Genomic DNA, 12,428 nt, shown 5'->3' with positions numbered 1-12,428 from the left:
TGGAGAATGCGGGCATCGATCCCGCTACCTCTCGCATGCTAAGCGAGCGCTCTACCATTTGAGCTAATTCCCCCTCTCAGGGTGGTTTCCGCCGCCGGAACACATTGTGGCTCACGTCATCACCGGTTTCCTCCAGGCCCTCCGGCTCGCCCGCCCGCCCGCCGGCCTCGCTCCCCCATTGGCTCCCCGGCAGCTCCCAGTTCCCGGGCCACGATTGGTTTGGCTCGATTTCATTTTAAAAAGCACTGGCTATCGGATTGGTGGTCTGAGCGTCCGTCAAGCAGAGGCCCTGCTGTTGCTACGGCGTAGGGGAGACCCAGCCAGGTTGCGCCCGGTTTGATTTGCTTCTTCAGACTCCGGGGTCCTAGAGGTTCCGGATCCGTCAAGTCCATGGGAAAAGAATGCGCCCCTCGCGCTTGACGGACGGGGCCCGCCAGCCAATCGGAGTGGGGGCAACGGGGCCGCTGGGCGATCCAATAGGTCGCAGGGGGCGGGAGAGGGAGGCCAATGAGCGCGAAGCTGGGGGCAGGGGCAGGGCCGCGATTGGCTGCGAGGCGGCCGGGGGAGGGCGGGGGGAACTCAAGGCCTGCTTGATACGTCCGCCATTTTGGGCGCTTCGCTGATGGTGTCGGTGAGCGCGTTTCCCGCCTGAGCGCGACTAGCGGCGGGTCGCGGGCGCCTCCAGGTAAGGTGGGGGTGGGGCGGCGGCGCGGGCCGCGGCGCGGGGGCCGCGGGAGGCGCGGCGCGCGGGCGGCGGCTGCGGCGGGGCTCCTCTGCTCGGCCTCGGCGGCGCAGGGAGGGAGCGCCCCGGCCCCCTCCCCTCCCCCCCGGAATTCGCCGCCCGGCGGCCCGGGAGGCGCGGTGCCCGGGCTCCGGTCCCCGCTTGTCAGCCGGTCGTCCGCGGGCCGCGGGGTCCCTCCGGGCCGGGCGCCGGGGCGGGACGCGGCCGGGCGGCGAACTTTGCGCCCGCGCTGACGTCCGCGGCCTTGCGCGGCGGGCGGCGGGCGGCGGGCGGGGCGCGCCCCTCACCGCCCGGCTCCTCCGCCCGCTCCGCCCGCCGCCCGGGCCCCGGGAACTCCCTTCGGCGCGGCCCGGAGCGGGGCCGGCGGCGGCGGCCGCTCGCCGGAGCCTCGCGAGGCCATCGTTGGAGTCGGTTCTCCGGGAAACAAGTTCTGTGGGTTTCTGCTCCGCCGCCGCAGAGTCATTGGGAGCCGCCGGCCCCGGCTCCGAGGGTTTAAATCGCCTCCCGAGCGCCTCTCCAACTCCGCACTCGAGTGCGTCCCCGGGCACGGACGCTTCCCCGGCGAGTGGGAGCGAGGGGCTGGTCCTGCCGGGGCTGCGGGGACCTGCCTCTTAAAGAAGCCTCTCCGTGCGGGTTTGGGGGGCTCCTCCTGGAGCCTGCCGGCTCTGATCGCAGCTGGCCCCTCGGTCGCGGGTGCCCGGCAGGAGTCCTTGGGTGCATGTCTGCGTCCTGATGTTCCAGCGTCGGAGCTTCCTGTGATTTTCCCGGGACTTCTCCGCGGGTCGCCCGGAGCTTTGTTTATATTTTGCTTTTATGGGAGGGGCGCTCGGGAGCTGTTTCCTTTCATCCTCACGGCACTAGTTCTTGTGGAGTTTACTTCGGTTTTGTGCTCAAGGTCATGCTGCTGGTAGGCAGCAAGTGGGAAAGAGACGCCCGATTTCCAGCCGCTGGAGGGTCTCCTAGGAGGTGGTGGTGGCTGAGCTGTCCTCACTCTGGAGTTAGACTGCCCGGATTCAGATCTTGGCCTCACCGCTTTCTAGCTCTGTGACCTTGGACAAGTTACTGACCCTCTCTGCTTCCTCTGTAATGTGGGAATCATGAGAGTGTCTATCTCCTAAGTTTGCTGGGAAAATGAGTTAATACATGTGCAGCGGCTAGAAACGGTGCCTGCACGGAGAATCAGCTTAGTAATTAGTGGCTGTTATTAGTTTAAGTTTGATTTTTAAATGTTGACATACTATTAGGAAGTCAAATGAGTGTTTAAGCTCTGGCGCTTTGCGACTGTGTTTAGAAAGCTCTGTATATGTAAGAGTCAGTGGGGCTGAGGAAACGAATTGGAAGTTATTTTAATTTTTTCGGAGAAGAGTGGTTGAAGATTCACTGAATCACAAACGTTTCCTGGAGTTGTTAGTGGTGGTGTCTCAGAATGTTTTGTTTAAGAGGTGGTGAAATAAAGAAAGGCCCATCAGGTGCAAGTCAGATTCTGTCCCTCCTGTACTTTTGGATACTACTCCTGAATATGATTGGCCCCCACATCGGTATCTCCAGGGTTTTTCAGTGTACTGCTGGGTTATTATGGGGTCTGAAAGGTTACTGTGTATTGGAATATACTTCAGTGAAGATAATTTGGGAAATAGCTGTTGTCCTGGATGGGTCTTTGGGAGCTGTCTTGCTTTTCAGTGTGTCCCATCAGGGAGTCTAGAATATCCGACAAAGTGCCATCCACTCAGTCACACGTACACTCGCAGTGTTTAATTCCTGCCCTGTGCTCTTCTGCCTGGTATTGGAAACCATGCGCACCCTTCCCTTGGTACTACTTGTTTGGGCCCTGGCCTGCCTTATTGCTCTGGGGAGGTTTTATTTTGATAGACTCAGGCTTAAGTAGAGATGAGCATCTTGCTGGTGTAACTTACTCAAGAACAGGAAGAAGATTGTTTTGGATTAGAAAACTAGGTTTTTTGTAAAGTATAGCAAAACAAAAGAAAGTCTTGCTAGTTTCAGTTAACTACTTGAGAATTTGGGAATCAGACCACATAGTTGGGCAGAAAATGAAGAGTAATAAAATTAAGACTCAACAGGGTGAGGTTTGCTTAGCTTCTTTAAAAGAAATTTTTGCATGGATTTGGTACAAAGGTAATGTGCTTATTACACATAAAACATCTCATCCTTAAAACGTTATTTGTCAGAATCGGTATTTAGTTTGTTTCTGTGATAAACTTGTATCTTTCAGTTTTATGTTTTGGATATTTGAGAGGCAATCTGAGTGTGGATTGGTCTAAAATTTTACGATGTTTTATTACCCTTAAGAAGACCAAATGATAGTGACAGTGAAGCTCTTCTAGCTATCTGGTCAACTACAACTCAGCATTGAGTCTATTTCATAAAAAGCACAGGAGACTGTAGTTTGATCCTCCTCACATGTCAGTGTCTGAGCCCCACTGTGGCCTGTGTAGTGTGAGCTACTTTTATGTGAGACGGACTGAAAAAATAGATTTGGCCTCTTTAGCTTAAGCAGCTTTCTGATTTCTTCCCTTTCTTAAGAGGACCTCAAATGATTGGTTTTTGATTTATTTTAGATCAGTGGTTCTCAACTGGGGGGCGATTTTGCACCCCAGAAAAACATTTGGCAATGTCTGGAGACATTTTTCTTGTGACACCTGTGGGGGTGGGCAGTGTGCTACTGGCTTCTGGAAGGTAGAGACCAGGGATGCTGCTAAGCATCCTGTAATGCACAGGACAGCACCGTTCTTCCCCTCGCCCAACAAAAAAATTATCCAGCCTCAATATCAGTAGCGCCGAGGTCGAGAAACCCTCCTCTATTTAGATAGATGCTAGACTGGCCTGCATGAGAATTGTTTGGGACACTTTTTAAGACCATGGATGGTGGACCCCACCTCTGGAACTTTACGGTGGGATTGAGAATATATTTTTAAATCTTTTTTTTTGTGAGGAAGATCAGCCCTGAGCTAACATTCATGCCAATCCTCCTCCTCCTCTTTTTGCTGGGGAAGACTGGCCTTGGGCTAATATCTGTGCCGATCTTCCTCCACTTTATATGGGACGCTGCCACAGCATGACCTGACAAGCGGTGCGTCAGTGCGCGCCCAGGATCCGAACCCGGGCCGCCAGCAGCGGAGCGCGTGCACTTAACTGCTCCGCCACAGGGCGGGCCCCGAGAATATATTTTTAAAAAGCTGCCCAGGTAATACTGCAGTGCACCTAGGTTTCGGAACCGCTGTTCTAGAGCACAGGTTTTAGGGACTAGTTGTGGGTCAAGGAATCCTTCGGGTGACCTGTGAGCTCTGTCACAGCAGTACCTGCACCTGCCTTGGAGGTTACTTAGTAGTGGGGAGAGATGGTATATGTATGTTATTTTCAGTGGCTCAAAGACAGAACTTTAAAGGAAATGTTAAATGAGTCGATTTTAGAAAATAATTTAGAAACTTTTTTTCCTTTACCTCATGAAAATACATGACCGTATTTGCCGAAACGTAGCAGTGCCCTCGGGTGTTAGGGTTGTTGTCTCCTGTGCTAAATAACCTTATACTTCTGTGACTTTTGAGTTTTGTATCTGTTGCTCTCATCCTGTCAGTCAGCTGTCACTTCTGTTTTTAGATGCCAGCTTCATTGTCTTTCTTTTGTAAATGAAGGCCTATTTGCAGAGAGTTAGCCCTGGATCGGATTTCCACTTCTGCCCTTTGAGGGCGAGAGAGAGGCACACTCAGTGCTCCACCTTCAGCCCAGTGACCCTTGCCCGCTAGTAAAGGGGGCTGCTGGGTGCCCTGGACTCTGACCCACATGGGTGAGTGTTCTTCCTCCTGGCAGGTGAGGGCAGCAGTGAGAGAAGGGCAGAGATCCTTTTCTCACACCTACTTACAGTCTAGATTATCCAGTTTATGGAATGGAAGAATGTTAGTGTAAAAACTGTATACATTTTCAGCCTGTATACATTTTAATATCTGGATATATGAAAGAGAGAAGGTCATGGAGGCATGTTCTAATCCTTCATCCTGAAATTTGGCCTTTGGCCATGTTGAGAATGACAAGCGACCCCTCCCCCCGTCTAATTCTTCTAATTGACCTTTATTTGATCAGCAAATATATTAATTGAGTCCTTACTCTGCCGGGAACTGTATTAGGGATTCACTCATGAACGGGCGCTTAAGGACTTGCTGTCTAGAGGGAGAGGCAGCAGTTACAAAAGAGGTGTAGTTTTGGCTGGGAGACCAGATAAGGAAGCTTGTTTGTACATGGTGTAAGGAAGTAGGCTCTTACTGAGAGGCCTGGAGTCCTCAGGGGAAAGAGCTTGGGTTTGCTGGGTGGGTGGCGGAGATTGCCAGAAGTCTCTCGCCAAAGATAAAATAGACCTTCGTTTCTCATATGTATTAAATGGTTACTTTGACTTGCCTTCTGGGTTTGGTGTGTCTTAAAAAGCAATGCGGTTCTTCCTATGCAAGTGAAGCATGTAATGACAGATAGGATTGATCTGTACTATTGTCTTTTGCTCCACAGAAGTTGGTTGTCATTCGCTCAGACTTGAAGCACTGACTCGTTCCATACCATCAGAGGCTTGATGTAGGTTCGCGCTAGACATCTTGAGCATCGTTGGAATCGATGGTGCTTCCTGTGGGGATGAGTTTTTCCTGCTGCACTCTGGATCTAGGTTGACTGGAGATTTGTTTTTATGGCCTTTTGACTTTGGCTTAGATTTAGTTGCCACGGAAACCCTCTTTCTTCCTCTCTCCCTCCCCCTTTATTTTTCTTTATTGGGAGAGGGAAGATAGTTACTAGTCGGATCAATACCCAGTTTATTTCAGATTTTGAATGATTATCGTCATCTGCATACCAGATAGCTTGGCTAGATGGTGAAGAAGCAAGTAAAAGGGAATCTTGGCAGTGCTCGAAAGGCTTCTTACCTTAACTGGGACATTTTCATGTCACAGACTCAGCAAAGTTCTGGGTTTACTCTGAGTAGAGGCAGTTTACTACTTGGCACTTATAGCTGGCTAGTATTGACTTGTTTTATAAGTATTAGTGAAGACTACATAGTCGACTGTGAATTTGTATGAATAAAGTTTGATAGGTCCTGAACATCTTTTTACTGATATAAGGAGGCTCGGATTTTGTACTTCTCAGTGACTCTGGAGAAAACTAGGGTATTATTAGTTCCACATTTTCTTACAGTGGGAATATATATTGACTTGGAATGGTTTGTGTGCCCCAAAGGTTGACTGCCATGAAGTCTGGTGGCCCAAAGGAAAGATGAATGAAAGATTGTTTTTTGGAACATTTGAGAGCAGAACTAAAAAGGCTGCAGAAAAATAAAAATAAAAAGCCTGCAGAAACAAGAGAGTGCCTGACTGTTGAGTCGGACTTGGAGAAAGCTGTGCGGATGGCTGGTTGGAGCCTGGGGTTCCTGTACCTGGATGTAATCAGAACAGCAGTGCTGGCGTGAGAGACACACTTGGACAGGAGGAGAAAGGCGCACTCGCCTGAGCACTCATGGCCCTGTGAGACCCTAATCAGGGTGGCTGTGTTACCCTGCCCACAAGGCACACTCCGTGGTGGCCTAGTGGAGGTAGTAGACACTGGCTGGACCTTGGTGAAATCTGAGCTTTCTGTCCCCAGATGGGGGCAGTGGCGGGAGGAACACTGACAAGTATTGACTTGATTGGCCATTTGGGGCTTCCTTTCATGAGAATCATGATTTTGGAGCTGAAACAGAACTTAGAGGTCGTTGATTCTTAGAGAAAAATTTGGGCCATGCTGGAGAATGGACCTGTAGGCAGCTGAGAAATCTCAGTTCCTGGGGGATTCCTTAGAGTTTTGGTGGCCCCACTAGACCATAATTTGAAGTGCCATTTGTTTGGAGAATGACATCACAGCTGGATCTCACTGAACATGAAGAGTAAATGCTCAGCTTCTGAGTTATTTCCTTTGGGTGGTAGTACATGTCAGTTTTTGTTGTTGTAGTAAATGAGGGGGTAGTGTCTCCCAGTTTTCTTTTATTGACGTAGACACACAGGGTTTCTGTTGCCTGTGGGCAGTGGGTAGGTCTCAGCCGCCTCTGTTGCCTGTGAGTTGAGACCCTGCCCCTTCCGATTAACCAGTACTCTTTGGATGACTGCCCTTTCCCCTGTGGACCTCTTGTCCTCACTTTATGACACTCTTAGATGGGTTCAACAACCATGCATTTGGCGCCTATCATGGGCGTAGTTTAAGCTAAGGGAGTTTTCACAGATTAGTACCTGTTCTCTCCCCAGTTCAGAGTATGTTGTGGAGGTCAAGAGTGCGCAGGGCCTAAAATAGCTGGCTTTGTGTTCTGGCACCCACGGTCTTCCAGCTCTGTGATTCTAATATTAGATGACATCTCTGTTCCTTAATTTCCTTATCTGTGAAATGAATACTGAATATAAACTAATGAGCACAGTGCCTAGCACAGAGTAATATTTCTATTAATATTATTACTGTTATCAGTCTTATTCCTAATGACAAGAGAAGTAGGTACAGAAATGACTCTAATATCAGGTGCAGTGAATGCCCTGAAGAAGTGAAACGGCGTATTATGGGATCCTAGAGGATGTGTGAGGTCTAACTAGCTGCTCTGGAGAAGTTCACATGTACAGGGGATGGTGATACGGGTCGGTGGAGGTTATGGAGTTAGTGTTTATCTGCAAGTTTTTTTTTTTTTTTTCCAAGTTTGGATTATGTTATATATGTTGTACTCACATAAATGTGATAATATTTCCTTACTTTGGCAGGAGTTGAGATCATAAATTTGAGGTTTTGCACTTTGCTTTCTAAAACATTCTTTAAAATTTCTGTTTCTTTCTGGCACTTATGACATTATAAGGAAACTCGTTTGCTTCGGAGTCTCCCGTGTTATATGGAACTGTATTTTTTCAGTGTACTGTGCTGTTGAAGAAAATCACATCAGCCTTGAGGGATCAGTGTATTTTAACAGCTGATTGGATCTTTTTTGTTTTGCACTTAATTTCTTTACAAATTCCACATTATAACCAGACAACTCTTTTCTGTAAAGGGCCAGTTAGTAAATATGTTAGACTTTGTGGGCTATTTGGTCTCTATAACTACTCAACTCTTCCATGGTGGTGTGAAAGCAGCCATAGACAACATGTAACAGTGAAGATGACTGTCTTCCCATGACATCTTATTTACAAAAACAGATGGTAGGCTGGATTTGGCCTCTTCTCCTCTAGTCTTATTTTTTTTAAATTTATTTTATTTTATTTTATTTTTTTTCAAATTGTTTTTCACTTAACTTTTTTTTTTTGGTGAGGAACATTGTTGCTGAGCTAACATTTGTGCCAGTCTTCCTCTGTTTTGCCAGTCTTCCTCTGTTTTGTATGTGGGGCGCCACCACTTGACGAGTGGTGTGTAGGTTTGCATCCGGGATCCGAACCTGCGAACCTCAGGACGCCAAAGCGGAGTGCGTGATCCTCACCACTACGCCACTGGGGCGGCCCCTTTAATCTATTTTTTTAATTTTAATTTTTAATGAGGTCATGTATTCAAAGACTACGTATCAGTATGTGTACAGATATTGAATGTTAAAACCAACGATTGTGTACCCACTAAGCAGCTTAAGAAATGGAATGTTACCACTACCTTTGGCTCCCTTGTGTCCTCCTCTGACCAGCCCTTTCTTCTTCTGACCTCCCCAAGGCCTGCACTACCCTGCATGTATCAGTTTCTTGCTTGACTTTATGGTGTTGCCATCTGTGAATGTATCCCTATATAATATAACTTAATTTTTGCATGTCTTTAAACTATATATATTGAATCATTTTGTTTTGTTGGCCCTCCCCCCCCATTTTTTGAGATTCATTTATTCAAATGTTTGAGTACTTCTCTGTGTTATCTTCTGATGCTGGGTGTATCAGCAGTGAGCAGAGCAGACAGAACTCTCCCTGCCCTCGTGGAGCTTACATTTTTGTGGGGAAAGACAGATAATAGATAAGCCAAAGATACAACAGTCAATGGTGATACAGCAGAGAGAAAGAGAAAGCAGGGGAGCAGGTGGATGGTCAGGGTGGGCCTCCCTGAGAGGGTAGCTCTGAGCAGAAGGAGCTGAGGGAGGGAGTGGGGTGGGAGGAGCCTTATAGACAGGGAGTCCTGCAGAGGTGCTAAGAAAGTTATGCCTGCTGGGTTGGAGGACAGTAGAGAGGCCAGCTGGTTGGAGGGAGAGCCTGGAGAGTGGCAGGAGATAAGGTCAGTGGGGGTGGGGAGGGCTTGGGAGCAGACCATTGTTAGGATTTTGTCTTTTTCTCTGAATGAGATGGGCATTGTAGTGTTTTGAGCAGAGGTGTGACTTGAGATCTGATTTATGTTTTTAGAAAGTCCCCCTGACGCTGTGTTAAGAATAGCTGCCCCCCCCCCACTGCTGCCGGAAGGATCTAGCAGAGCGATAGTGGCAGCTCAGACAAAGGGGAAACAGGGAGTGGAAGTGAGAAGTGGTTGGATTCTGGACACCTCTTGAAGGGAGAGCCAGCGGGGCTGTACTGACACGGCGAGCATGGGTGTGAAAGCTGAGTGAAGAATGGCACCGGGGATTTTTGCTTGTGGTGGGAGTTGCCATTTTTGAAGAAAGGGAAGACTCAGGAAGGTGCAGGTTGTGGAGGTAAGATCAGGAGTTGGGTTTGGACATGTTAAGTTGTGAGGCTTTTAGAGAGCCAACTGGAGACATGTAGTAGGATTATGGCGTTTGGAGTTGAGGGGAGAGGTCTGGGCTGAAGACGAATGAGAGTCTTGAGTGTTTTGATGACACTTAAAAGTCCCGAGGTTGAGTGAGAACACAGAGAAATGAGGGCTGAGTCAGCAAGGAAGACGGGGCAGCCTCTTGAGGCAGAGGAGGACCAGGCCTGTGTTGCATCTATGAAGCCAAGGAAAGTGTTGTCATGGGGGTGGGAGTGAGACCCTGTGCCCAGTGCTACTGCTGTGACGTCAAGAAAAATGAGGGCCAAGACTTGTCCAGTGGATAGGGCAGCACAGAAGTCATGGATGACCGTGACAAGAGCAGTTCCCACACGGTGGCTCGGGAAAAGCCTGGAAGGGAGGGTTCAGGAAGGGTTGAGAGAAGAGGATGGCAAATAGAGGAAGCTCTTTCGTGGGCACATGCCACGGTGCTGAAGGGAGATTTGGGACTCTGAGAAGGTTTTGTTGAGATGGGAGAAATTACAGCATTTTTGTAATGTTGGGGGGAGATGATTCTGTATGGAGTGGACAGCTTGAAGCGGGAGAGGGGACTCTTGCTGGAGCTGTGTTCTTGGGAAGGCAACAGGGAAGGGGCCTTGGTAAGAGGAGAGAGAGAGCAGAGTAGGGGGCTGGGATAGTGGGAGCATGTGGTCATTTTCTTCCTTTTTTTTTCCCCCTTAGTCAAATAGGAAGAAGTTATCAACAGTCAGTGAAAACGAGGTTGAGTAGGGTCTAGTGGGGTGTAAGAAGAGAGAAAGTATGGAATATTCTATGGGAAAGTAAGAACGTGAATGGATTAGCAACGTGGAGTGGCTTACTGGAGGGGAGCAATCCTGAGTTTAAAGTGTGTTGTGTAGCAGCGGTTGTGTTCTTAGCTGAAGCAGAGTAAGCAGTGTTGCAGTTGTGTTGGAATTGTGGTTTTCCCCAAGCAAAAGTGGCAAAGCAAGAGCAGGTCAGGGAGTGATTATGAGGCCTGGGATTGAAGCTGGGAAGAGAGGGAGGTGAGGGCCTGCAGAGAGCGAGGTTTGTCCTCATTGATGCATGTTGCTGTAGTTTATAACTTTTCACTTCTGTGTTCTATTTCAGGCTGAATATGTCTCATTTTATTCTTTGCCCTATCACTGGAGGATAGGATTGTTTCCAGTACAGAAACAGTGCTGCTTTGAACAAGTGCAAAAATGTTTCTCCCGGGTATAAACCTTGGAGAGGATTGCGGGCTAATGGGACCTACACGTCTTTAACTTTAGTAAATGGTGCAAATTGTTTTCCAAAATGGTTGTACCAATTTACCCTCCTACCAGCACTGCTCTTCTACATCCTTGTCAACCCTTGGTATTGTCAGACTTTTTTATATTTGCCAATTTGGTGGGTGTGAACTTTTAGCTTATTTTTTAAAAATAATAGCTTTATTGAGATATAATTCACATATCATGCAATTCACCCGTTTAAAGTGCGCAGTTTAATGGGTTTTAGTATATTCACAGAATTGTGTAATGATCACCACAATCTAATTTTAGGACATTTTCATCACCCCAAAAAGAAACCTTGTACCCGTTAGTAGCCACTTCCTATTTCTACCTAACCCCTAGGCAACCACTAATACACTTTCTCTTTCTGTAGATTTGCCTGTTCTGGATATTTCACATAAATGGAATCATGGAATATGCGATCCTTTGTGTCTGGCTTCTTCACTTAGCATGATGTCTTCAGGGGTCATTCACATTGTAGCGTCTATCAGTATCAGCACTTCATTGCTTTTTATTGCCAAATAACCTTCCATTGTGTGGATATACCACGTGTTATTTATCCATTCATCAGTTGATGGACATTTGGGTTGTTTCCACTTTTTGACTTTTATGAATAATACTGCTATGAGCATTTGTCTACAAATCTTTGGGTGAACATGTGTTTTTATTTCTCTTGGTATATCCTTAGGAGTAGAATTGTTGGGTAATGTAACTCGATGTTTAACATTTTGAAGAACCACCAAACTGTTTTCCAAAGTGGCTACATCATATTAAATTTCTACCAGCACTATATCAGAGTTCCAGTTTCTCCATGTCTTTGTCAACATTTATTATTTTTCGTTTTTTAAAAAATTATAGCCATCCTAGTGGGTGTGAAGTGTAGTATCTCATTATGGTTTTGATTTGCCTTTCCCTAATGACTAATATTGTTGAGCATCTTTTCGTATGCTTATTGGCTATTTGTGTATCTTCTTTAGAGGAAAGTCTATTCAAGTCCTTTGCTTACTTTTATTAATTAATTTATTTTTGCATGATTTTAATGTTTTTTTCCCTCTGATTACTAATGAAGTTGAGCATCTTTTTGGCTATTTAGATTTCCACTTTTGTGAAATGCCTGTTTATGTCTTATTTTTTTTCTATTGAGTGGTTTGTTTTTCTTACTTGTAGGCGTTTAATAATCTTTTATTAATTATCTGTGTGACGGATATCTTTTCCCAGTTTGTGACTTGTCTTTTTATTGTGTTTATGGAAGTTTTTAAAAAAGTAAATGTTTATTGAAAGCGTGGAATAAATGGACAAAAAGGATCTCAGTGTCTTCTGATCTTTTCTTGTGGCCCTCATACTACCCAGGTAGAAGAGGAAATTGATTTTTGGTTTATAGGTAGTTGTCTTTTAAAAAGTTTTATGGTTTTTCTCTTTACAAAGTCTTGCACATCTTTTGTTAGATTTATTCCCTGGGTACTTTATAGTTTTTGTTGCTGTTGTAAATGATTTCTTTTTATGTTAAATTTTGTATTTGCTGGTAAATGGAAATGCAGGTGGCTTTATATGCAGCTCATATGCAGTAACTTCTGTAACTTAATCATTTGCCTGTGGACTCTTTTGGGGGTTTTATGTAGATAATCATCTCATCTTTGAATATGGACAGTTCATTTCTTTCCATTCTTTTTACTTTTTCTATCTTATTCCGGTCTTATTGCACTGCTTCAGGACAGCCGTTACAA

General features: G+C 46.6%; 1 protein-coding gene and 1 non-coding gene across 9 annotated transcripts in view; one reads left to right on the top strand and one right to left on the bottom strand.

Moving 5' to 3' along the window:
* TRNAA-AGC (transfer RNA alanine (anticodon AGC)) lies at positions 1-73 on the bottom strand. The gene has a single exon. It is a non-coding gene; the product is annotated as a tRNA-Ala (tRNA).
* Positions 74-598: 525 nt separating this feature from the next.
* PPP6R3 (protein phosphatase 6 regulatory subunit 3) overlaps positions 599-12,428 on the top strand; it is a 133,521-nt gene continuing 121,691 nt past the window's right edge. For 3 of the 8 annotated variants that reach the window (XM_058526211.1, XM_058526208.1, XM_058526207.1), the window contains exons 1-2: positions 617-685; positions 5,255-5,405. The gene's annotated coding sequence lies outside the window, so the exon portion shown is untranslated. Of the gene's footprint in view, positions 686-5,254; positions 5,406-12,428 lie in introns of all 8 variants that reach the window. The other 5 variants (XM_058526209.1, XM_058526204.1, XM_058526206.1 and 2 more) reach the window with 4 other exon arrangements.

This window comes from Diceros bicornis, chromosome 31 (genome assembly GCF_020826845.1).
Source record: "Diceros bicornis minor isolate mBicDic1 chromosome 31, mDicBic1.mat.cur, whole genome shotgun sequence".
Taxonomy (NCBI): domain Eukaryota; kingdom Metazoa; phylum Chordata; class Mammalia; order Perissodactyla; family Rhinocerotidae; genus Diceros; species Diceros bicornis.
This window is presented reverse-complemented; position numbering and strand designations above follow the sequence as displayed.